Here is a 26,948-nt window from a genome sequence, read left to right as displayed (position 1 = left end):
AGCAACACTCAGGAGAACCAGGCATAAGCTTCCGACTGTTCCAGTGGTATTGCATGAATGCACTTATTTCTCCCAGCAACTATGTGAGACAGTATATGCAAATTGTTTCCAACCAAGGAAGCTCTCCCAAGTCTTGGTATCCAGAGCTTTACTGGGGTTCATGCAGGTAGGCATGTAGCACTTTTATAAGTTACCTCAGCTACTCAGACTCCAGCCTCTTGGAGTGAAAATATTCACCATAAGTTATATTGTTACCATAAACTATGGGATCAAAGTGATACAATATGGCAGGAGGTTTCAGGCATACAAAAACAGAATTTCACCTTAAATCATATTGTTAGCATAAACGATTTGAACAAATGGTAGTGCATGCTACAAACCCTCAGGCATACAAAAACACTCTGCAAGGGCTGAGAGCTCTTACCTCAGGAGCCAGGAAAGGGCCCATCCTGAAGACAGGTTTGTTTTGGGAATGCAAGTGTTTGAGTAAACCATGGGGAGTTAATTCTTTCCTGCACAGTCCAAACCTGGCCCTTGACTAAGTTCTACTGTAGCAAAATGATTATATTTTCTTGGTTATGTACATTTAGTATAGCACCGATATAATAAATATAGCATTAGTAACAGCATGACCGTACCTATCATTAGGAGGAGCTAGGGTAGTATAAAGATAGACTTAAAGCAAGAGTCAATTCTATAGAGCCAATACATATATTTTCATATTTTTGCACTATTTAATTACTTCTCCCTTGATATTTACACCTTCTGATATACTTGTGTGGGAATATTTAGCATAGAGATTAGCTGATGGTTAGCTAAAATGAGTTCTTCCTCAGGCCAGTAATTTTCCATCACAATTATATCTTAAAAAGGTTTTAATTTAATCTTCCAATGTTTTGATAACCAATATCAGTATTATGATAGGACTTTATATATTTTTATAACAATGCCAGTGTTATATCATATCGCAAGCTGATCATGGTGCAATTCAGTTTCATTGCAGAAATCAAGAAGAAGTATAGAGATATTTGTTATGTGTACCCAAGATAACCAACCCTTGCCTATATACTAATTTTTATTAATGGACAACATCCCAATTGACCGCTAGATTCAGTTGTTTCTTGGTTCCAAGTCAGTTTGGAACGAAGCCAGACACCTTGCCTTAGTCCAAAGGCTTATACTGAAGCTATGTTTGATTCTGTGTTTTATGCATCTAGACATCCCTCCCTCCTATGGATGTTGTGCAGAATAGTTCCTATTCTGTACATAGTCTCTATTATAGGTAATTTCAATCTTAACAGTATTAATCTTCTCACCCATGACTCTGTTCATGCCCAGTTCCAAATGCATCACTCCATCTTGTGCTAGATTGCTATTGGACCTGTCTAATCTAAAAACTTGATTGGTGGGACGCTACCCAAGTTCGTCGATGCAGTGTCTGTTAGCATGACAGGAGCTACTTTACAAATCATGTCGAATAGTGTGCTGTAAATGGTGTTACCTCTTTCCAGAACAATAAAGACCTACATTATGATTAAGGGTTAAAATTCTGACATGCAAACTTAGTTTTCCATACCTATGTAACAATTAAGTATGTGTGTAATAATAGGATTTATTTTTCTAAATAGAAAATTTGTTTTAAAAATGGAATAAAATACTACAACCTATCTACAACTTATAAATTCATTCCTTAAAATATTCCTCTGTCTTTAGAGTGAAACAGGCTATTATCTGTTGCTTTAGGTCATGTTGGATGACAAACACCTGCCTCCATCAAAATTTCAAGCTTCCTTTGGATTTTTATTATATTTTAGAAAATGGGGAATAGCCATAGAACTAGGAATACATCAGATTACCTTCTTGTGAAAATATTATTTTTAAATTAAATAATATAGAATGTTCTAATGAACTTTAGGATAGAATAGAGTTTTAGGGGGGCACCTGGGTGGCTCAGTTGGTTGGGAATCTGTCTTCAGCTCGGGTCAGGTTGTGGTCCCGAGGTCCTGGGATCAGGCCCCACATAGGGCTCCGTCCTCGGCAGGGAGTCTGCTTCTCCCTCTTCCCTACTGCTCCCCCTGCTTGTGTTCGCTCTCTCTCTGTCTCTCGAATAAATAAATTAAAAATCTTTAAAAAAAAAAAAGAATAAAGTTTTAGGTAAACTTCAGGATTAAATAACAAAGAAAAGTTTAAATAAAATGTGTTATTTTTGTAAGTTTTATAAAAAGTTCATGTTTTTATCTTATGTTTTATAACTATGCTGGAAATATTTTATGAGTTTAATTTGTTATTTTTAAGGTTCTTTCTGTGAACAAAAAGGTCAGAAGGTGACTTTAAATGTAGAGTCTATAGAATTCCTTTAGATTAAAAAATAAATTTAAAAAAGACTATCACAGCTATTTTTTTCTTATTATGCAAAAGCAAAAAAAATAGAAGAGTTGATTAATCATATTAAAGTATAACTTAACAGTATCAGACCTTTTGGAATTGATATTTTGGTGGTACCCTGATTTTAGTTATGTTTACTATCTCAATCTCTTTAATTCAGTCTTGATTAGATTTAATAAGGAGTTTAGATATATCTTAACACTTTCAAATAATCAAAATCCAAGTAATTTAATATTTAAAATATTCATCAAGAAGCTAAGGCTGTATTTTCACAGAGCTTTCATGACAATATAGTTGTTAATTCAGTTATAAAGAACCGTTCATGTGGCACTTACTCTGTGCTACAGTTCTTCATAGAGTAGACTGCAGTGGACATTGTAAAAAATGAAATTCATTTGAGATTGGCACCTTACAGATGTGTGTGTTTTTACTAAATTCAATTAATATAAGTTTGTGTTTATAAAGAAATAACATTCAACTACTAACACTCAGTGGAATTGGAAGTAGAATTAACTGAGAAGATGCAACATGTCCACAGAAGACTGTTAGTGGAAATACTTTATACAATTGCATTGAAGTTACATGAGATAATGGCGTTGACATAAAACTGAAAGTCATAATTTAATTCAGCCTTATTTTGTTAAGTGAACAATTTCTTTTGAAGTTAGAATACAAAAATGTAAATACCTAGAGAAATTAAACAATCTATTAATGTTCAACAGCCTTTTTATATGTTTCCTGGGAAAATGGGTTAGCTATGAGCTATTATTTTATAAGCATAATAAATTAGACATGTAAATTTCAAAAACTAATTACAAAAGTGCATTCAGCAGTATTAGTGCCATAAAATCATTTAATATTGAAATAAGAAGGCTTGGGCGCCTGGGTGGCTCAGTCGTTAAGCGTCTGCCTTCTGCTCAGGTCATGATCCCAGGGTCCTGGAATCGAGTCCCACATCGGGCTCCCTGCTGGGCGGGAAGCCTGCTTCTCCCTCTCCCACTCCCCCTGCTTGTGTTCCTGCTCTCGCTATGTCTCTCTCTGTCAAAAAAAAATAAATAAAAAATAAATAAAATCTTAAAAAAAAAAAAAGAAAGAAGGCTTAAGTTTGAATGAGAATGGAAAACTAAACTAAAATATCTTGAAATACCATAAAATTAGGGAGCTAAACACTTATTAAAATTATTGATAAAAAAGAAAAATTTCCATCAGTTTATCAAAGCTCTTGAAGAATTCTTGGAAGATGGAAAACTAATGAATCCAAATAATGGAAAAAGGAACACATAATCAAAAAAAAAAAAAAAAAGGACCCTAGTGGTAATAAACTTCTAGCACGGAGTCAGCAAATGCAAAGAAAATGAAAATGTCTTCATTAAAAGTAAAGGAGGAAGGGAATAGTTATCCCTTGCATTTGCCCATGTTAAACCTAGAATTGTCTGAAATGAGACTGTAGAAACTGGTGATTTTCACCAGAGGTGTCAGGGTTGGAGAAGCAAGTCAATGTCTTAATAAATTATGATCCTCAGAAGAACAGGGAGATAAGTGGACTACCCTCACATGTCACTAGGAAACAGGTCTCATTTTGTCTTACCAAAATTTCAACAAAGGGAACCAGCATAATTAGAGACCATATTAAATTAACATAAAAATCATTATGCATTTTCAATGATACGACAAATTGAAATTTCTAATTAAAGAAATGACTTAGAATGCAGCACAGACAGGTAAGGAGATGGAAAATTTTGAGACACTGAGCGGTACAGAAATCTAATTCATGGATGTAGGCAGTGATCACCGATGGCTACTGACAGAAAAGGAACCAAGAAGACGTTATGTGCCCCTGATGGAAGTACACACCACTACCTCTCAATTATCCTTGAAAAAAACACCTAACTGCACTCTGATCAAGCCTTTTCATCTAACTACACATTTATGGGAAAAAAGAAACAGTTTAGCCACACCATGGAATGCAATCCGCAAAATCCAGACGGTACGTTGGATGACAGATGACATCTACATGACAGATGACTCTGTGACTCTTCCACAGATGAATTGCAGAGGAGAGGAGCAAAGATGGAAGGGTACTTTATAGATTACAAAGAGACATATGTATGGACCATACACGGATGCTGATTTGAGCCATAAAAACCGTTTATGAGATAACTGGGAAAATCTGAACACTAGCTCTTTTAACTAAGAGCATTTCTTTTTAAGTGTGATAATATGTTGTGGTTTTTAAATCACATCCTGATAGAGATGAAGTGATGATGTACAAGATTTAATTCAAAATAATTGGGGGGCAGGCATGGGAGGATGAACAATGGGTGCTGATAGAGATGAAATAAAACTGTCCATGAGTAGTTACTGAAGATCTGTGAAGGTACCTGGGAGTTCCATTCCTGAGGCATGGCACCTGGGGCGGGGAGAGAGGGGGTTCACTATGCTATTCTCCATATTAAAATTGGGGAAAAAACATTACGCATCTTCAAATTGAATAGTCATCCAATAATCACCAAATATTTGAGGATAATATGAACATACAAGGAAAGGCATTAGACTTAAATATACTTAGCCCCTTCCTACCCCCCCCAAAAAATGATTCATAGAGGAGAAATTAAGAACCACAGTATAAATATAATTTCAGAGAAAAAAACTGGTATCATTAAGATAAATTACAATAAAAAAGATTTTATATATTTAAAAGATTATCATGGTTTAGGTGAGTGAAGGAAGATTAGGTAAAACTTTGATTTTGGAAATCAAAACATCAGTGCTTGAGTTAACAAACATTTTATATTGTTGAGGTGAAAAACAAAGATTCAGGAATTACAGCTAAGAAAATGCAACAAAGTCAAGGAGAAGAAAAATAACTTTAAAATAGAGTTTAAGAAATATGAAATGAATGATTCAACATATATTTACTCAAAGCCTCAGAGGGAAAATAATTAAAATGAAGAATAGCATATATGTGAGCTGAGTATTTTCCATAATTAATAAAAATTGTGATGCTACAGATTGATAAAGCACAATGTATACTAAGGTGCATAATTAGTTAAAAGACATAGCTACATTAGCTGAGATGAAAATACAGAATAACAAAAATAAAGAGATCTTTATATAAGTCAGAGAAGAAAGATACGTTGTTTATATAAGAATGACAAAAAATGACAGCCAACTTTGAAGTACAACAAAGTCAGCCAGGTAACAATGGGAAAATATCTTTAACATACTAAGAGACTATAATTATCTATAAACAGTAAATGTGAAATAAATTATTTCCTTTATAAGGACATTTATAAAGCAAATACTCAGAGCTTAAAATTTTTTTAAAGAATCATAAAGAAAGAAAACAATTTCAGAACATGGTTTTGAGCAAAGATAGAGGTAGATATGTTACCTGATCTAATATTGTACAAATAAATACTAACGATAGCTGCAACAATAGTTTGTGGAATTAAGTAAAAGCACAAATAGTATTATGAGCAGCAATAGTATATATGTTAGAGCAGGGCATGGAGTGATTAATTAATTTTGAGGCCCACATATTTGTCAGAAGAAACATAATTTATAGTTACTGAGATATGATAAAATGTTAAGGTTAATCGCTGAAAGAACACAATTAAAATGTTAAATTTCTGTACCAGGAGAAAAACTGGGTAGAATAATCAACAGAGAAGCAAGCAAACAAACAACAGCAACAACAAAAAGTTAAAACACAGTCACAAAGACAGAGACATAAGCCACAAAGGAGCAAAAGAAGCATTATAAAATTAAAGGATGACTAGAAATAAAAAATGAACATGATAGAAGCAAATTCAAATATTTTAAAACTACAACAAATATGAAAATCCTACAATCACCAGCTAGCAAACAGTTTATCAGATTAGGGGGAAAAAAATCTAACACTGTTGTCTACTTCTGATGATAACAAAAATCATAGCTCCATCTCAGCACATTGTAGGCAAGGAGGAAAATACAAAATCAGCATCTCTTTTCATCAGTTCTTCCCTATCCTTCACACTCACATTGAGCGATATGGAGGGGTGTATTTTATTATTCTTTTTCAGTTAATTGCTTCTTGACTAGTAATTGCAAGTCTTTATTTTTTTCTTTTAAGAACGTGGACTGAAACTGAGAAAATGCATATCAGTTTTAGGGAACATATAATTGAAATATAAGGAAGTATAAAAAATAATATATACAGATAGATTTTTGTTAACACTGGAGTGCAACCATAGTTATATACAAGAATAGCTACAACATTTACAATATTTTCATATGGCATTCAAGACAAAAATAAGAACATTAGCATAACTTTACAGCTGGAGAGGAATCCTCTCTGTACTGCCCATAAAGTGTCCTGATGAGTCATGAGGAAAGTTTTAACTGACTACATGGAAGAATGTTTTGGCAAGACAAAGTAACGCAATAAACAGTTGACCGCATGCTACATGCCACTACAAAAGTCTTTGAAATAAATTAATAAGCTCCATGTGGAGTAAATTTTGTGTATGGTGTAAGATAGTGGTCTACTTTTATTCTTTTGTATGTGGCTATCCAAAGAAAATATGTTCATATATTTACACACATACACACACAGAAGTTTATAGATACAGAGAATAGATTGGTGGTTGCCAGAGGCAGGGGGTGGGATGTGAGAGAAATGGGTGAACTTTTTTTTTTTTATTTAAATATTTTTAAGTATATTAAAATTTCTGTCAACAAATAATTTTTTTTAAAAAAATTATTTATTTATTTGAAAGAAAGTGAGAGAGCACAAGCAGGGGGAGCGGCAGGCAGAGGGAGAAGCAGGTTCCCCCCTGAGCAAGGAGCCCAATGCTGAACTCGATCCCAGGACCCTGGGATCATGACCTGAGCTGAAGGCACTTCTTTTCATGCTATAAGAAGTTGCTGAAAGCTTATCATTTGAATAAAGACAAGTTGGAATTGATATAATGGACAAAAGGAGTTTAGATAACAAGAGTAGGCACTCTTGATGAAATAAAAATGGAAGCTTAAAAGACACATTGTTTTTGGAAAGATGAAACAACTTTTTAAAATTGCTGCTTCAGAGGGTAGATGCTTTGCTGTTCTTGACTAGCAGATGCGAATAAATTTAACTATGTTTTCCCAGGAAAGTAAGGAACAGAATGATTTGGGGTGAATGTTCAGGAAGCAAAATTTGGATATTTAGAACATGGATTTTTGGACCACTCAACCCCTTAATTATTTTCATTTGATTCATATGTGGTTTAGTCAGTTAAGCCTGCTTTAACAAAATATACAGACTGGGTAGCTTAACACAAAGTTATTTAACAGAGTCTGGAGTATAGGAAGTCCAAGATCAGAGTATCAGCATGTTTTTGTTCTGTGTGAGACCTCTTCCTGATTTGCTGTGTCCTACATCAGAGAGAGAGGTCTCTGGCCTCTTCCTTCTAATAAGGACACTAATCCCAGGGCACCTGGGTGGCTCATTCAGTTAAGCATCTGCCTTCTGCTCAGGTCGGGGTCCTGGGATTGAGTCCTGCATCAGACTCCCTGCTGAGTGGGGAGTCTGCTTTTCCCTCTCTCTCTGCCCCTCCCCAATGCTCACACACACAGGCTTGCACTTGCGCACGCGCTCTTTCAAATAAATAAATAAAATCTTTTAAAAAAATGACACTAGGGGCACCTGGGTGGCTCAGATGTTAAGCATCTGCCTTCGGCTCAGGTCATGAATCCAGGGTCCTGGAATCGAGCCCCACATTGGGCTCCTGGCTCAGCAGGGAGCCTGCTTCTCCTTCTCCCTCTGCCTCTCTCCCTGCTCATGCTCTCTCTCTCTGTATCTCTGTGTCTCAAATGAATAAATAAAATCTTTAAAAAAAAATAAAATAAAAAATTAAAAAAATTTTAAAAATTAAAAAACGACACTAATCCCATCAGAGGGGTGTCATCCTCATAACCTAATTTAAACCCAATTACCTCTGAAAGGCCTTACCTCCAAATACCATCACATTGGGGATCAGGGCTCAACATATTAATTTTGAGGGGACATAAGTATTCAGTTCATAGCAATATGTTTAGAAAAGAAATTCCAAGCAATTTACCTGATGAAGTATTTTTTTCTTTCATTTCTTATTTTTTCCAGTATAATTAACATATAGTGTTGTATCGGTTTCAGGTATACAGTATGATGATTCAACAGTTCTATACATTTGCCAGTGCTCATCATGGTAAGTGTATACTTAATCTCCTTTATCTATTTCACCCATGCTCTCCACTCACCTCCTAGCTGGGATCTATCGGTTTGTTCAGTGTATTTAATGGTCTGTTTTTGTTTTCATTCTTTTGTCTCATTTTTACTTTGTTTTGTTTCTTAAATTCCACATTTGAGTAAAATCGTATGGTATTTTTGTTTCTGTGTCTGACTTATTTCACTTAGCATATTGTCCTCTAGCTCCATCCATGTTGTTGTAAATGGCAAGATTTCATTTTTTTAAAATTTTTATTATGTTATATTAATCACCATACGTTACATCATTAGTTTTTGATGTAGTGTTCCATGACTCATTGTTTGCGTATAACACCCAGTGCTCCATGCAGTATGTGCCCTCTTTAATACCCATCACCAGGCTAACCCATCCCCCCACACCCCTCCCCTCTAGAACCCTCAGCTTGTTTCTCAGAGTCCATAGTCTCTCATGGTTCGTCTTCCCCTCTGATTCACCCCCTTCATTTCTCCCTTCCTACTATCTTCTTTTTTTTTTAACATATAATGTATTATTTGTTTCAGAGGTAAAGCTATATGTCATTGTGGTTTTAATTTGCATTTCCCTGATGATTAATGATTTTAAACCTCTTTTCATATGTCTGATGTCCATCTGTATGTCATTGTCTTTGGAAAAATGCCTATGCAGGTCCTCTGACCATTTTTAACTGGATTGTGGTTTTTTGGTGTTGAGTTTTATAAGTTCTTTACATATTTTGGATTAACCCCTTACTGGATATATCATTTACAAATATATTCTCCCATTCGGTAGGTTGCCTTTTAGTTTTGTGGGTTGTTTCCTTAGCTGTGCAGATGTAGTCCCAATAGTTTATTTTGATGTAGCCCCAATAGTTTAATTTTATTTTTGTTTCCTTTGCCTCAGGAGACATATCTAGAAAAATGTTGCTATGAATGATATCAGAGAAATTACTATCTGTGCTCTCTTGTAGGATTTTTATGGTTTCAATTCTCACATTTAGGTCTTTAATCCATTTTTGTGTATGGTATAGGAAAGTGGTCGAATTTCATCCTTTTGCATGTGGCTGTCCCGTTTTCCTAACACTATTTGTTGAAGAGACTGTCTTTTCCCCTTTGTGTATTCTCGTCTCCTTCGTCTTATTAATATTAGAAATGCCAAGTATCTACCAAATATGCCTAAACTAAGGATTTAATTAGTCATTGTATTAACCTAGAGTATTACTATTTATGTCTTATTAATACCACTCATTTTTAAGGACGAGGAACAGCTGAGTTAACAAAATTAAAATTTCCCTCCTCTCAGGACCTATTTATAGCTGTCTCTAATTTACATTGTTTCTTTACCAAAATCAACACAATGTATACTATTACATTTTTTAATCTTTGTCAGCATGACCAATAAAGAACACAGTCATCTTAATATCATGGCTTTCTGTTTTCACTTTATAATTATTATAAAACTAATACATGGGGGCACCTGGGTGGCTCGGATGGTTGGGCATCTACCTTCGGCTCAGGTCATGATCCCAGGGTCCTGGGATCGAGCCCCACGTCGGGCTCCCTGCTCGGTGGGGAGTCTGCTTCTCCCCCTCCCTCTGCTTCTCCCCCTGCTTGTGCCCTCTCTCTCTCTCTGTATCTCTGCATCTCGAATGAATAAATAAAAAAATATTAAAAAAAAAATAATACATGTACTTGAGAATAGAATGAAACTGAAAAGAAAGTCTCTTGGCTCATCTCACCCCATTCATAATTCTTGATACTTTTTTATAGCTCTATTTTTATTACTTTTAGATACCATGAATTGACTCCAGACAATGAAAGATGAAAAATTTAGCTAACTTGTGTGAACCATCACCTCCCCATATCGTCCTCCCCATGTGATTCTTTTAGATATGCAATTATTGTTTCTTCATTTGGTTATTTTGATAGCATAATATTTTCAGAAATTTTATTCCTTCGAATTAGCTACTTCTTGAATCTGTATTATGTAGGATAATTTTCTCATCATTGTCTTTATAACATCAAGGTTTACAAAATGCACATCTTATTTTGTAATAAAAAGTGCCTCTGCTCTTCAACTATAAGTTTATTATAAAAATCAACAATGCTTAGATTAGAAAAATTTCATAATTAATATTCCACATAAAACAAAGTGCTGAGATTTTTCCAGTGAAAAAGAGTGTGTCCCTTAAATTTTTTTTCTGTTATAAAATAGATCTGCTTTGATATTTTTTATAAAAGAAGAATACAGAAAAGAGAAGACATGCATTACCCTGTTTTCTTTTTCTTTTAGAGATGTTTTTCTTCTGCTCTGAGTTCTCTTTTATCCATTCTGTTTTTGCTTTATGCATATATTAACTTTTAAAATCTTTTTGAAGGCATTTTTTAAGGATTTTAAAAATTTATCTCTGTCCTCAGAGTAGTCTTTTTTATAACCAAACTGTGCCTTCTGGACCTTCTTAGATCTGATGCCAAATGTGCTATTTCTGTCATATAATAGATAGCTCCCACATTCATACAAAGTTATGACTCAGTTGATAAAATAAATTTCAGCTCAGGAGAGGCAGCTCTGGTCACAGTCACTTGATATCCTATGGTTTGATAATTAGTTTCAATCTATATCATGAAAGATGTTACTTTACAAGTAGTGAATAATTTTTGCAGTAAAAGGAGTATCTGCTCCATAACCATAGAATTGTATAGTGTGATTCTCATATGGGGGTGGTGAGAACACTCTCCAGCATTTTAATCCATTGCAGAAAGCACCACAGGATCTGCTGGGTAATGAGGCCCAGGAAGTAAGAAGCTTGCCACCCAGTGGATCACTGTAGAGGTCTGGGACTCACTTAGAACTGGCAATATTCCCAAGACTGTGCAATACTTCCTCCAACATCCAAAAGCCCACCAAGCAATGTGGCTTTCTTTTAATGGTAGTATGTGAGATGCAAAAACTTATCTTTTACATTACAGGGAATATCACGTGAATGTTTGCATATGTGTCATCCTCAGCATCTTGAGAAGTTTTTCTCCCATGCCTTGGTATCCATGTTTCTTGCTAGAGTATTTAGAGTACTTTCATTTTAACTGTGTACCAAATCCAATCAACATGATGTCATCACTATACTGGGCCAATCTGATGTTCTGCTAATGATGGAAATTCCTGAGTACTATTCAGTGACAGAGAGCAGGAAACTTAAAATATCCCTTGGACAAAATAGGGAGTAGATTCCAACACCCTTTCTACATAAAAGCAAACACTTTTTTTTTTTTTATGGACAGAATGTGGGGGAAAAAAAAGCCATGTTTGTCAGATTACTGGTCCCATAGCAAATGAACAGATTGGGATATCTGTTTTGGTAAGAATTCCAAAGATAGCACAGCAACTGCCATTGCTCTTATCGTCTTGTTAAGTGATCATAGGCTGACATGATCTTTCTGTGTTTTGCAGGTGACAGTTAAGTAAATGGAAACAGGATATAATGTGACCTAGAACTCTGCATCCTTTGGCACCAATCTGCAAATCCTCAAAAATTATGGTATGGTTTCTGCTTTACCATCTTGGTTGGAGGTAAAGAGATGGGGATGTGATCAATGCTAGGCATTTCCACTTTGCCATTCCTACTGTAGTTTTTTTTTTTTTTACTTATTTGGCAGGAAATAATATGTAGATTTTCATTTGCATTCAGGGATTAGAAAAATGCCCACAGGGTGAGTCCATGGACCCACTGAGGCACAGATTTTAGCCATTATTCCATTTATCAATGGACCTCCTTAAGTTCCCAGTCTTAATTGAGTGCCATAGTGATGCTTGGGGTTTACTAACCTAAGTCAATGTATGAAGTAGGTCTTTGGAGGTGTGAGATTTACCCTTTTCCAAGTATATATGTATCCTTATGAATGGACTCAGGTTTAGTTGGAGAAGAATTAAGTATTAGATATTTTATATTCTTGTAAGGTCAACTTCAAAGGAAAACAAACAAAACAAAACAAAACCAGAATCTCTTTTAATCAATAGACGCTGAGTATGGGGAAGTAGTTTTGTCCGGAAATTGAGTTAGAGATTATCATTTACCTTTACTTTTGAGGCAGCTTCTACTTCCCAGATTTTGCCTTTTCTTCTAGGTTACAATGTGCAGTAACACACTAGTTAATTTTCCATTGTTTTACTTCTACACTTTGATCTACTAGCCACTGCCATGAATGACTACAGATTAAAACATTCTAGTTTCTCCTCTGGCTTTATTGCCTGGGGGGCATTTCTTTCTCCATAACAATGAGAATTGCCATAGTGAGGAGAAACAGGGTCTTTGAGAAAATCTGTGTTGGCTCTCTGTTGTAGTCCAGTGTGACCCTGAGAGCTATTGTCTTGCAACCAGGATCTTTGATATCAATAAGGGTACTATGAGTCAAGAATAGCAGATCTGCTTTCCATTCCTTCAGAGATTATACCTAAGAGGTAATTAATTCCTCAGGCTCATAAGATAGTTCTACCCATATATTCTTAATTCACTGATTTTCTTTTTCTTTTTCCTCCATACTCTGTCAGGCAGTTCCTACATCACCTCCTCATTTACTGCAGGATATCATCATGGCCAAACTAGCATCCTGAACATGACTCTGAGCCACAAATCACAAGAGAATACTTTTATGCCAATAAACCCTCCCTTATCTAACCTCAAGATTTACCTCCCACACATTTCCAATGCCCTCCAGATCTCTTCATGTATCAGTGAGGTGGTTCTTTGGATATGTGTACTACTCCTGGGAGGAGCCTAGGCTGACCCCACCCTAGTTGTTAGTTTGAAGATGGTGTGTACAAAGTAGGGATAAATACTGTGTGCAACAAGTATCCTCTTGTGAGGCAACTGCCTGATTAGGGTTTTTTAGGGTCTTCATGGCAGAGGCTTTTCTTTTCAAGCTGATGGAAGGAGCTGATGCTACCAGCTTGGAGGCCTCAGGGAAATCTATCCTGGAAGATCCTCAGACTGTTCCCCACTAATGACTCCATCCGAGAACTCAGATCTCATCATTTCCCTATGGGCACCCTGACTTCTGTTTAGAAGACTTGTTGAGGCTATGTATTCATCTTTTGTAGCTCCTAGTTAAAAGTAAATCCTGGGTCTGATTTTCATCACTGTTTGCCCTGAGGTAATCAGAGTTAAATGTGTAACAATAGCTTGGGGGCTTTCTTTCTTTCCTTTGTGCCTTGAGTTGTGATTTGGTATTCTGAATTTGCACAATTTTGTGAGTTTTTTAAAGCTCTTAACAGAATTCCTCTAACTCTACAGCTTTTATAATTACAATTGCCTTCCTATGTTACAAATGATACTGTTAGTGAAGTGGTAGGTTCATTCCCTACTTAATACTATTGGCCAAATAGCCAAATAACAAAACATTATTTGATGGCAAGCAGGAAATTCATTCAATGGCCCTAGAATGGAGAAGGGGAGCTCATGCTCTAAAGGCACATTCTCCCCAATTAGGTCTCATGGTTCAGGTTTTATAGGGTTAACCCAGCTGATGTAGAGGCTTTTCAGGGAAGGGATGAGTGGCTTCTCCAAATCAGAATGCCCCCTCTTTTCTTCCGTTAAATGGGTGCAGTATGATCTGTTATGGCACTGGTAGGTGTGGTTTTTGCTTTTATGATTAGATGGTAATGATCCCAAGATCATCCATAGGGTTAGCAAGGTATCTGAACTGGATCAAACTGGTTGAAAACTGGGTCATAGGGGCTTGTTTGGAGCTTGTGGCTTTTGGCATCTGGCCTTAGTTTCTAGTGGCAAGCAGCACCTGTAAGCAGAGCTAGAAAAATGGATTATTGTGGCTTGTTATCGAGCCCCTGGTGACAATACTGGTAACTCAAAAACTCAATGATTTACTTTCTGAATACAGCTCAGTCAAGTGCTGCTATAAACAAGAACTGTTTTTTGTTTACTTGTTTTTTACCTTTCCACTTGCCACGGGCAATAAGGTTGTTTTTACCATCTGACCAGTTGGTTAATTACCAAGTTCAGAGTCCCATCCTGAGATTATACTTTTCAGAGCAACTACAAACAAGAGTTGTAGCCTGGGTTTGCACCCTGAAAAGGAGCTAGAATCAAGGGTTTGCATGCAGGCAAATTTCTTAGGGAAGTGATCCCAAGGAGCAGGAGTGGGAGACTGTAAAAATGGGGAAGAAAAATATAATCAATCCAACTGTGGGTTATTGAGCTAAATACTACACTGGGAAACAAGGTTATGATCCCACTGGTGCCTTTGAAGAGGCAAGTAGAATGCACCTGAGAATTAACTGCCTGAGTATGTATGTATCAACCAGAGTTTCATCTTGTTGCATTTTAACTCCCTTACATGTCTAGATTTGCACATGAATCAGAATTGCTGAGTGGATTCCAACAGTCATCCAGGTGGAGGTGGAGGTTGTGATGATGACCCAGGGCAGAATGTGAGATCTGTGCAACTGCTTGCCAAAACAGCTGGGGTAAGTCAAAAAAATAAAAGGAGGACCAGATGGGACACCAAAAAACTTTTACATGCTATGTAGCAATTCCATCTCGATGGTTTTACACAAGTCTTTCTTTGAAACATATTCACAGTGATTCATATAGAAGGGGCTTTTCATTATAGCACTAAACAGCACATATTATAACCAACTTACATCAGAAGCCTCATTAGTGAGAGAGTGGCCTCAAACATAGTATACAACACTGTACAGGAGATAAAATGAATAATTTCCACATGGAGAGTATGGTATCATGAACATAAAATGGGAAAACAGCAAAAATGTAACTTGTTATATAAAAGCATATATATGTCGTAAAATTGCAAAAAACCTAAAAGGGAAAGAAAGATACCAACTTCAGGAGATTGTTGAGTGCTAGCAAAATAGAGAAGCAAAGGGGTTGGGGAGGGCTGCATAGTCAGCTGCAACTGTCTCTGCAAAATTTTACTTATTTTTTCAATATGTTAACTGTTTAACTTGAGATTTCATTATATTTCCACTTCTTTCTAAGTTTAGACTATTTTTTAAAATTAAAACGGGTTTCAAAAACAGTTAGTAGAAGGTACTATCCTACAATCCAGGAATTGCACTACTAGGTATTTGCCTAAAAGATACAAAAATACCGATTGAAGGGGCACATGCACCCCGATGTTTATAGCAGCATTATCAACAATAGCCAAATTATAGAAAGATCCCACATTTCCATCGACTGATGAGTGGATAAAGAAATTATGGTATATATATATACAATGAAATATTACTCAGTCACAAAAGTGAATGAAATCGTGCCATTTGCAATGACATGGATGGAGCTAGAGTGTATTATGCTAAGAGAAATGTCAGTCAGAGAAAGACAAATACCATATGACTTCTCTCATATGTGGAATTTAAGAAACAAAACAGATGAACATAGAGAGAAAGAAAAGAGGCAAACCATAAAAAAGACTCTTAACTATAGAGAACAAACTGAGGGTTGCTGGAGTGGAGGGCGGCAGGGGGATGGGCAAAATGGGTGATGGGTATTAAGGAGAGCACTTGTCATGCTGATCACTGGGTATTGTATAAGTGATGAGTCACTAAATTCTACTCCTGAAACTAATATTTCACTCTATGTTAACTAGTATTTAAATAAAAACTTGAAACAATGAATAAATAATAAGAAATTGAGACAGTGTGTAGAGGCCATTATCTCAGGCGAATTCTCTCTATGGGGACAGGTTATAGGTTCAGTTAAGTTTTTTTTTTTTCATTTTTTTTTTTTTAAGAGAGAGGTGAGCATTTTTAAGTTGAGTGTATTTATATATGCATTTTATTTTAGAATTTAATACAATAGGGGCGCCTTGGTAGCTGAGTCAGTTAAGCATCTGCCTTCAACTCAGGTCATAATCCCAGGGTCCTAGGATCAAGTGCCCTATCATCCTCCCTGCTCAGCAGGGAAGTCTGCTTCTCCCTCTCCCTCTGCCTCTGCTCATGCTCTCTCTCTCACTCTTTCTCTCAAATAAATAAATAAAATCTTAAAAAAATAAATAAAATAAATAAAATTTAATACAATAAATTAAGAAAGAATATCTATAGAATAAATGATAACATATATCAATGTGTAAAAATTGTAAGAAGAAATAAGAAAATAGTACAATTTTTAAATGATCAGAATATATGTACAGGAGGGGGCACCTGGGTGGCTCAGTCGTTAAGTGTCTGCCTTCGGATCAGGTCATGATCCCAGGGTCCTGGGATCGAGCCCCGCATTGGGCTCCCTGCTCTGCGGGAAGCCTGCTTCTCCCTCTCCCACTCCCTCTGCTTGTGTTCCCTCTGTCGCTGTGTCTCTCTCTGTCAAATAAATAAATAAAATCTTTAAAAAAAAAGAATATATGTACAGGAGAATTAAAAATAAAAAGATCTCAATGATAAATGCATAAAATAGTTTCAACTCAGAAATAATCAGATAAAATCAAAATTATATATAAATATATATTATATAAATAAAATGAAAAACTGATATTAGCTATTAAAATAATGTTTAAAAATAAAAATACTCATATGTAAATGGAAATATATGTGCACATATATATCTCTCCAATATTCATATATATGTGAGTATCTATGTAGGTGTGTGTGTGTGTCCTATTATATAGTATCCAATACAAATATTTGCCCCCTTTGGTGTTTCTTTTTCTAGTTTTATTGAAAAATATTTGACATACATCATTATAATTTAAGGTATATAGCATGATAGTTTGATTTACATATATTGTGAAGTAATTACCACTATAGCTTTAGCTAACATATAGCTTCTTCTCATATAGATAGAATAAAAAGAAAAGAAAGAAAAAAAGGAAAAAAATACTCTTCTTGTGATGAGAACTCTTATGATTACTCTCTTAACAACTTTCCTGTATATCCTACAACAGTGTTAGCTACAGTCATCATTTTGTACATTATATCCCTTGTACTTATTTTTCCTATAACTTGAAGTTTATGCCTTTTGGCCACCTTTCTCCAATTCTCCCTCTACCACCCTCCATTTCTAATAACCACAAGTCTGATCTCTTTTTTCTGTGAGGTTTTTTTTCTTTGATTCCACATGTAAGTGAAATCATATAGTATTTGTCTTTCTCTGTCTGGTTTATTTCACTTAGCATAATGCTTTCAATGTCCATCCATGAGGTTGCAGTGGTGGGATTTCCTAATTTTTTTTTTTTTGAGGCTGGATAATATTCCTTTATATATAACATACCTTCTTTATCCATTCATCCATAGATGGACACTTAAATTATATCCATGTCTTGGCTATTGTAAATAATATTGCTATGAACATGGGGGTGCAGATGCCTTTTCAAGTTAATATTTTTGTTTCCTTTGAATATATTCCCAAAAGTGGAATTCCTGATTCACATGGTAATTCTATTTTAAATTTTTAGAGGATCTCCCATACTGATTTCCATAGTAGCTGTAGTAATTTGTAATTCTACCAATGATATACAAGGGTTTCCTTTTCTCTGCCTTCATGCCAGCATTTATCGCTTGCTTTTTTTTTTGTTTGTTTGTTTATTGGTTGGTTGTTTTTGTGTGTGTGATAGCCATTCTACCAGGCATGATTGATATCTCACTGTAGTTTGAATTTACATTTCTCTAATGACTAGTGATGTTGAGCATCTTTTCATGTACTTGTTGGTCTATCATATGTCTTCTCTGGAGAAATGTTTATTCAGGTCCTGTGTCCATCTTTTAATTGGGTTATTTGTTTTTCGTTTTGGTTTTGTTTTTGCAATTGAATAATATGAGTTCTTTATGTATCTTTAATATTAACCTCTTATTAGATACATGATTTACAAATATTTTTCCCCATTCCATAGTTGAATTTTCACCCTGTTTATGGTTTCTTTTACTGTATAGAAGGTTTTTAGTTTGATGTATCCGCACTTGTTCATTTTTTATTTTGTTGCTTGTGCTTTAGATGCCACATCAAAAAAAATATTACCAAGATTCATTTCAAGGAGATTTATTCTTATGTTTTCTTCTTGGAGTTTCATAGTTCTAGGTCTTACATTTAAGTCTATAATCCATTTCAAGTTAATTTTTGTGAACAGTGTACGATATGAGTCCAGTTGTGAATGTCCTTTTGCATGTGAATGTCCAATTACCTCAGCATCATTTATTGAAGAGATTGTCTTTTCTCCATTGAATATTCTTGGCTCCTTGTCAAATATTAGTTGCCTATATATTCTTGGGTTTATTTTGGAGTTCTATTCCATTGTTCTATTTGTCTGTTTTTATGCCAATATTCCAAAGTTTTGATAATTATAGCTCCATAGTATAGCCTGCAATTAGAAGTGTGATGCCTCCTGCTTTTTTCCTCAACATTCCTTTGGCCATTTGGGATCTTTTGTAGTTCCATATAAATTTTAGGATGTTTTTCCTACTTCTGTAAAAAATTGCATTGGAATCTGATAGAAATTGCATTGAATCTATAGATCGTTCTAATAGTATTGACATTTTAACATATTAATTTTTCCAATCCATGGACATGGGATACCTCTCCATTTATTTGTCCCTACTTGGGTTTCTTTCATCAATGTGTTGTAATTTTCAGAGTAGTGATTTTTCATCCCTTCAGTTAAATTTATTCCTAAGTATGTTATTGTTTTTGCTACTATTGTAAATGGGATCAATTTATTTATTTCTTTTTCAGAAAATTTGTTAGTCTGTAGAAACACTACTGATTTCTCTGTGTTGATTTGGTATCCTGCAACTTTATTGAATTCATTTATTAGATCTAACAGTTTTTTGGTCAGTCTTTTATATAAAATGATATTATCTGCAAAGGGAGATAATTTTACTTCTTCCTTTCTAATTCTAATTCCTTTTACTTCTTTTATTTGCCTGATCTTTCTTGCTAAGGCTTCTGATACTATGTTGAATTGGAGTGGTGAGAGTGGACACCATTGTCTTGTTCCTGATCTTAGAGGAAAAACTTTCAAACCTTCACCATTGAGTCAGATGTTAGCTGTGGGCTTGTTTCCTATGGCCTTTATTAAGTTGAGATGTTACTTCTATGTCTCATTTGCTAAGAGTTTCTATTATTAATGGAAGTTAAATTTTGTCAAATAACTTTTCTGCATCTATTGAGATGATTATATGATTATTTTCTTTCATTCTGTTAATGTGATAGAGCACATATATTGATTTCCGTGTGTTGAACCATTCTCACATCCCAGGGGTAAATCCCTCTTGATTATGGTGAATGATTCTTTTAATGTGCTGCTGAATCCCATTTGCAATTATTTTATTGAGAGTTTTTTGCATCTATATTCATCAGGGATATTGATCTGTAGTTTTCTTTTCTTATAGTGTCCTTTTCTGGTTTTGGTATCAAGACACTGCTGGTCTCATAAAATGAGTTTGGGAGTGTTCCCTCCTGTTCAATTTTTTGGAACAGTGTGAGGGCTGGTGTTAATTCTTCTTTAAACTTATGGTAAAATTTGCCAGTGATGCCATCTGGTCCAGGGCTTTTCTGTGTAGTGAGATTTTTTTTTATTACTGATTCCATATCCTTACTACTAAGTGCTTTATTCAGATTTTCTATTTATTCCTGATTCAGTCTTGGTAAGTTGTATGTTTCCAAGAATTTTTCCATTTCTTCTAGGTTGTCCAGCTTGTTGCTGTATGTATAGTAGTTTATACCAGTGTTAAATTTATAACATAAATTTGGTAAAATACAAAGAAGCTATTCATATATTCACACAGAAAATCCAGTTTAGGATTTCTCCAAAGAAAAATACCCAACAATGTGTTAAGCATAGTTTTTCTCATTCTTTTATATTTTGTTTAGTTTTTGTTTTTAACAAATGTAAAATATTTACTTTGGTATTTCCTATATCTGATATTTGAAAAAATGAATGGTTGATATATAAAGTGTACTGCATCATTTGATAGAAATTAGATTTTAAAAATGTTTTGATTTAGAATACTTAATACTGTTGGATATATTCATGAGGCAGTTTGTAGCATATGCATAGAATCCAATTAATTTAAAATATGTGTGTGCATACATATATACAAATAGTGTTAGTATACTTGATATACATGTTTTTTTTGAGCAACATTCTTCATTCCATCTCTGGGTTGTCCTAAAACACATCCTATAGTTTCATTTTCTCTTAAGGCTCTTCTCAAAAAATTATTTACAATAAGTATATATAATTCTTCATATTCTGATTTAAAAACACATTTTGTAGAAATATAAAAAATGTATGGGGTGCCTGGGTGGCTCGGTCGGTTAAGCGGCTGCCTTCGGCTCAGGTCATGATCCCAGGATCCTGGGATCGAGCCCCGCATCGGGCTCCCTGCTGGGCGGGGAGCCTGTTTCTCCCTCTCCCACTCCCTCTGCTTGTGTTCCCTCTCTCGCTGTCTCTCTCTGTCAAAATAAATAAATAAAATCTTTAAAAAAATATATATATATATAAAATGTACAGCTTTGTTAAATTGTATCATATTCTTTTATTGTAAGTAATACGTAACAGGCCATAATTTCCTCTTTATGCTTTAGTTCATGCTCATTCCTTCAAATTAGAATATTTATTACTTTATATTGTAGAACTTCCATATGATTACTAATACTTGTAACTTTAATTACTTCAATACCCTACACCAAACATACTGTGCATCTTTTTTGGTGACTGGTCATTTGCCTCTGAGAGATAGATGCTTCATATTAAAGGACACATTATACTTTATTAGTAATAGACATTCAGATATAATCCACTGTGAACTCTAGTTGGTTAATCAAGATTTTATCAGGGAAACAAAGGCCATTCTAAGGACTTAAAGCAAAAAGGTATTTAATGCAGGAAGCTAGAGTCTCCCAGAAGCATCATGGTTCACAGGGGAAACATAAGTCATTCAGTCATCAATTGCAGGATCCTCATGGAAGCCTCCTTGAATGATGTCACCTGCTTGTAGTGTCCAGTTATTGACTAGTGTGAGCTTGTCCAGAAGTCTAAAAATTTGCAATCTAAAGCTTTTTGGCAACTTCTACCATATAATTATAGTTTCCTTTCTTTTAATTTTCCGAATCACTTATGAACGACTTTCATTAATAGAATCTAACCCACAAAACTGCTTTAAAGGAATTCTGAGAAATGGAATTCCCAGGCTTCTTCCCTCAGGTGTGGGAAGAGGCAGAGCTGAGTTAATAACCAATAATCAGGTACACTTTATAAAAGCTAATATTACACTGATTTCATTTCCCAACCATCTGAGAGAAAAGAGAAATGTAAAAACAATTCATTTTATTTTGGCTTCTTGAAATTCAATTTGATAGCAACTTCTCTAATTTAAGGTTAATCCTACAATCTCTGTACAATGATTTTATGTGAGAGAGATACATGTGCATAGACTGGCAATAAATAGTTAAGGGAACATCAAGAATGAAAAATGGTGGTCTCAGTATATGAAACAGATTTGCCTAAAATTTATTTCATCTAAGTGACCAGTTTGTCCACATGATATGGAATAATTTTCTCTACATAGCCATTTCTTTTTCTCTCTTTGACTATTTTCTCTATTTGAATAAAGCCCCATTTTAAAAAATGCCCTTTCTCATTAATTTTTTGAAAATGATATAACTGCAGCTGTAACATCATCATAGTCTTAATCTGCAATGGAAGGTACTATCTCAATTAATATCATATGCAGTTCCTACAGATTAGTCCAAATTTCCAATACATGGTTGGTTGTATAATTTATATGTCATCCAGTCTAGCATTCTATTTTATATACTATAGAGTCTAGCATTTTATTCTATTATTCTTGAATATGTGTCCTTTAAGCAATCTCTTAAATGTCTAGTAAAATCTATATGTATTATTAATCTATAAAAATTATATCATTTTTTTATTCATAAAATGTTGTAGACAGAATTGAAGTCTTGATCCCAATCTCTTCCTTCTCTTAACAGAGGCCACATTTATTCTAAAATAAGTATCTGTCAGCTTGGTACATATATTAATGATTTTATTACACTTGATTTTTTTCTATAAGTACTATAATGATTTTCCCCAGGTTATTCCTGATGATATAGGTCATTATACTTTACTCATTTCCCACCACTATATGATGTTGCATTGTAAAAGTATATAAAAATTTATCCATTTCCTTATGGGGTATTTAGTTTCTTTCCTTTTCTTTCTCTCTTAAAAAAAAAAAATCCATGTATATATATATGTGTCTTCTTATTCATGTATATAAGAATTTCTCTAAAGGACCCAAGATCAGAATTTGCTTCAGATACCACTACAGTAGTTTCATCTGTTACCCCTAACTGCCAGATCCGCTGTCATTTTTAACTTTTTCACTTCCTAATACATTTCCACTCATTTTGAGTACATATTTCAAGCTTTGCTTAAGTAACATTTTCTTAAAAATGGAAAGTCACTTTCTTATGTAACATGGGCACAGAGGTTAAAATAAGGATCTTTCCATCATGAAGCCTGTGCCAGATGTAATGAAGGAAGCGCAGGGTACTAAAAATGGTGAATGCAAAAATAGAAGATAATTGATCTTAGGAGCTGGAAAAGTCTTTTACAAGTAAGGTGAAACCTGAAGGATAAATAGATGCCACCCAGATGAAAGGAAGAATGGTAGAAGATGCTTAATACACAGAGAATATAATAAAAATATTAAATGCTCAAATGTCTGAGCATAGTTCCATGTGACTTGAGTCTGTAAGAGTGTCAAGTAAAGAGGTGAAGAGAGAGAACCCAGTTCATTTAGGAACTCGGGTGCCATATTAAAATACTTTTATCTCAAGGGCAATGGAAAGTAGAGTAATGTTGGAATTTTAGAATGACCATTTCAACAGGTAAAGAGATAAAGAGTAGCCAAGTAAGACACAAAATAGGAAAAATAAATTTTAAGGAAGTCAGGTAATTCAGACAAGATACTGTGGTGACTCAGAGAAGTGGCAGCAAGGCTCTAGAGATGTAGCTGGATTTGATAGATATTGAGGAGATTGAACTGGCCAGCTTAGTGATTACATGATACAGGAGTTAAGGCAGGAGATCATCCATAAAAATTGTGCAGTATGAGGAAGAAAAGTAACATCCATCATAGAGCTCAAACACACATTTTTAGTGGATATATTCAGGACATTATATGGGGCATTTGATACCCAGAATGCATCATTTTTAATATTCCCCGCATCTACAGGCAAAATTCTTTTCTTTTTTTTTTTAAAGATTTTTTATTTATTTATCTGAGAGAGAGAATGGGAGACAGAGAGCATGAGAGGGGGAGGGTCAGAGGGAGAAGCAGACTCCCTGCCGAGCAGGGAGCCCGATGCGGGACTCGATCCAGGGACTCCAGGATCATGACCTGAGCCGAAGGCAGTCGCTTAACCAACTGAGCCACCCAGGCGCCCTAGGCAAAATTATTTTCAATAATAGTCTTATCGTCAGGAATAATAACCAGAGTTTCATGATTCATTCTTTAGTTTCCAAGCAATTAACAATAAAATGAAACTAAAATTCAAAGACATAATTCAATTTCAGTAAAACACTGCATGTATGAACTAAACTTGGTAATTTACCAAACACAAATAGAGTGTCTGAGATTCCTTCTCTCCTTCACTGTTTTAAGCTGTAGAAGCAGATGAAATCTCTATTAGTCTTCTAGAATGACAGAATTGAAGTTACTCAAGGTCCATTTGTTTTTTTAACAATCATTGTAATATCTTCGCCAATTCTGAATCTACTGTTTAAAGGCAGGAATGAGGAGTACCATAGAGATTTGAGACAAAACAAGCTCCAGATATTCCCAACCATTATGAACTTACTTTCAAAAGAAACATGGATAGATGAGTCACTGTGTGTCAGGAAGCCAGCTGCATAACTGTGAGATCTCTAGATTAATTCAATTTAGGTGACAATGTATAATGTCAGTTTATTAAAGAATAAGTAATGAATTGTGTTAATCTGAAGCAATATATATATCATATATAATAGTATATACAAACTGTACATATACACATAAATACAATTGATGTGTATATATATGCACACATACATAAATACTGTGATATTTATGTATTATATATTATGTTGATATGCACTTAGAAAGATAAAATACTCAGTTGTTTAAAGGCTAGTGCTAAGTCTGGTAATACTTTACACCCTATAACAATATCTGATGGAGTGAAAAACAGCCTATATCATTTTACCTCTACTTCCTAATAACAGCCTATATTGAATCTGTTTACTAGATCAGTGAGTTACTCTTTTCTAAACCTGCTCAAAATCACCTGACAGAGTAGGATGAAAGAGACAGGAGAAAACTGTACAAGAAACAACAAAGGGATTTAGAAGATATTTAACTTCTCAGAAGAATTAAAAAAAAAAGAGCTATTTTTTCACTGAGTGCTTTATAGTGAGAAGCTCTAGATATACTATCATATCTAAACTGTCTTTTTAAAACTGGGGTATTTATAATTAAACAACAGTGAGTTAATTGACTATCAGGCTCAGTTCCATAATCAAGCAAAAGGGATTTGATATTGTATTCTATTTAGGACAGAAAAAAAAATCAATTATCTTCTCTTTTTTATAACATTTGAAGATTGATTTTCATTAAAGAATTTATCAATAATTGTCATTTAACATAACATAGTACTTAACTAAACTCTTCACTTATGGAGTTGAGGATAAAATTTATAAAGTTCAGGGGAGCCTAGGTGGTGGCTCAGTTCGTTAAACATCTGACTCTTTTTTTTTTTTTTAAGATTTTATCATTTATGAGAGAGAGAGAGAGAGTGCAGGGGGAGGGCATGAGGGAGAGGGAGAGAATCTCAAGCAGACTCCCCGCTGAGCAGGGAGCCTGACATGGGGCTCGATCTCAGGACCCAGAGATCATGACCTGAGTGTAAATCAAGAATCGGATGCTTAATCAACTGAGCCACCCAGGCGCCCCAAGAGTCTGACTCTTGATCTCAGCTCAGGTCTCAATCTCAGGGTAGTGAGTTCAAGCTCCCCATCAAGCTCTGGGCTAGCATGAAATTAAGGACATATGTGATAGAACAATAACAAAAATAAAATCAATTTTCAAATTATATTTTTAATAAAAAACTTTATAACAAATATTGTGACTCCCATACCCTCCCATCAGTTGTAGCTGTATAGGTAGGTTTTATTTGTCAATGAAGCAAATTTTCTACAAGTTAGATAATCTGGGTTCAAATTTTTCTTCTATAAAATTCTGAGTAGTGTTACCAGAACAGATCATTAAACTTCTGGATGTCTCAGTGTATGACCTTAAATCTATATTTCCACTTTATAGGATTGTTTCCATTATAAAATCCACTTCAAATCCACTAGTCTAGCTAGTCTAGCTTCAGCTCTCCAAGACTTTAACTCTGTTTCTCTCTCTACCCTTGAGGAATGTAACAGTTCCCCACAGTTGGTTTTGTGACTGATATTTAACCCCCATATATGTTTTTTCTATCCTGCTAATACCTTTAGGAATATTTTCTTCATTACTGTTTCTCAAGTTAAATCATTTTAATTATGTTATCAGTATCCTTCCAGATACCTAACACGTAATGCTTTAGTTTTTAAATGCTCCATTTGAGACAAATGTATGTCTTAGAAAACATAAACTAATAAACCAAATTTTGATTGGATATATTTTATTAAAACTCAACAATTTATTTGATAAATTCATTTAGAATATAAATATCATAATTCCACTGAATACTACCTGATTTATCTACCCAATTTTGTTTCTTTTATTACTAATATATTTCCCCTTAAGATATCTGACTTCTTATATATAACCACCAAAAAATGAAAGCACATCATGTGTTTATGATTAGAAATTCAATATTTTTATCATAAAATATGCATGGAAAATTCAAATAAGAATGCATCTTATGAATTTGAATCTATAACAAATAATATCAGTATGCATTTTGTGAGAAAATTGATGCTTTAAGCAGTTATTCAAATATAATGTCAAAGAACTGTAACATATATGTACAAAGATAATGAGAAGTGTAAAAGATTGTCATTCTCCATATAAAAGTAGGAAGTCCCAATCTTCCCACTGATAATAGTTTTGAAGATCTTTACATGTATTTGAGAGTTTTTTGAAAGGGAAGCATTTTACATCACCTATTGTAAAATAAAGTGATAATAATATAAGATTTGCTTTTCCACTGTGATGTCAAAAGAGCTATAATTATTGCCAACTCAATTTATAAATGGCTAATTGGAAGAATAAATAATTAACAACAGACCAGAACTAACGAGTTGCGATTACAACATAAGTGATAATCTTCCTGTTTGTCAA

The 26,948-nt window shown here is 34.5% G+C and overlaps 1 pseudogene; it reads left to right on the top strand.

The window, feature by feature from the left end:
• Nucleotides 1-4,156: 4,156 nt before the first annotated feature.
• The window catches only part of LOC110590554, a 51,511-nt pseudogene continuing 28,719 nt past the window's right edge, over nucleotides 4,157-26,948 (top strand).

The sequence above is a fragment of the Neomonachus schauinslandi genome, chromosome 9, assembly GCF_002201575.2.
Source record: "Neomonachus schauinslandi chromosome 9, ASM220157v2, whole genome shotgun sequence".
NCBI classification, from domain to species: Eukaryota; Metazoa; Chordata; class Mammalia; order Carnivora; family Phocidae; genus Neomonachus; species Neomonachus schauinslandi.
Note: the sequence above shows the minus strand (reverse complement) of the source record. Positions and strands in the feature narration are given on the sequence as shown.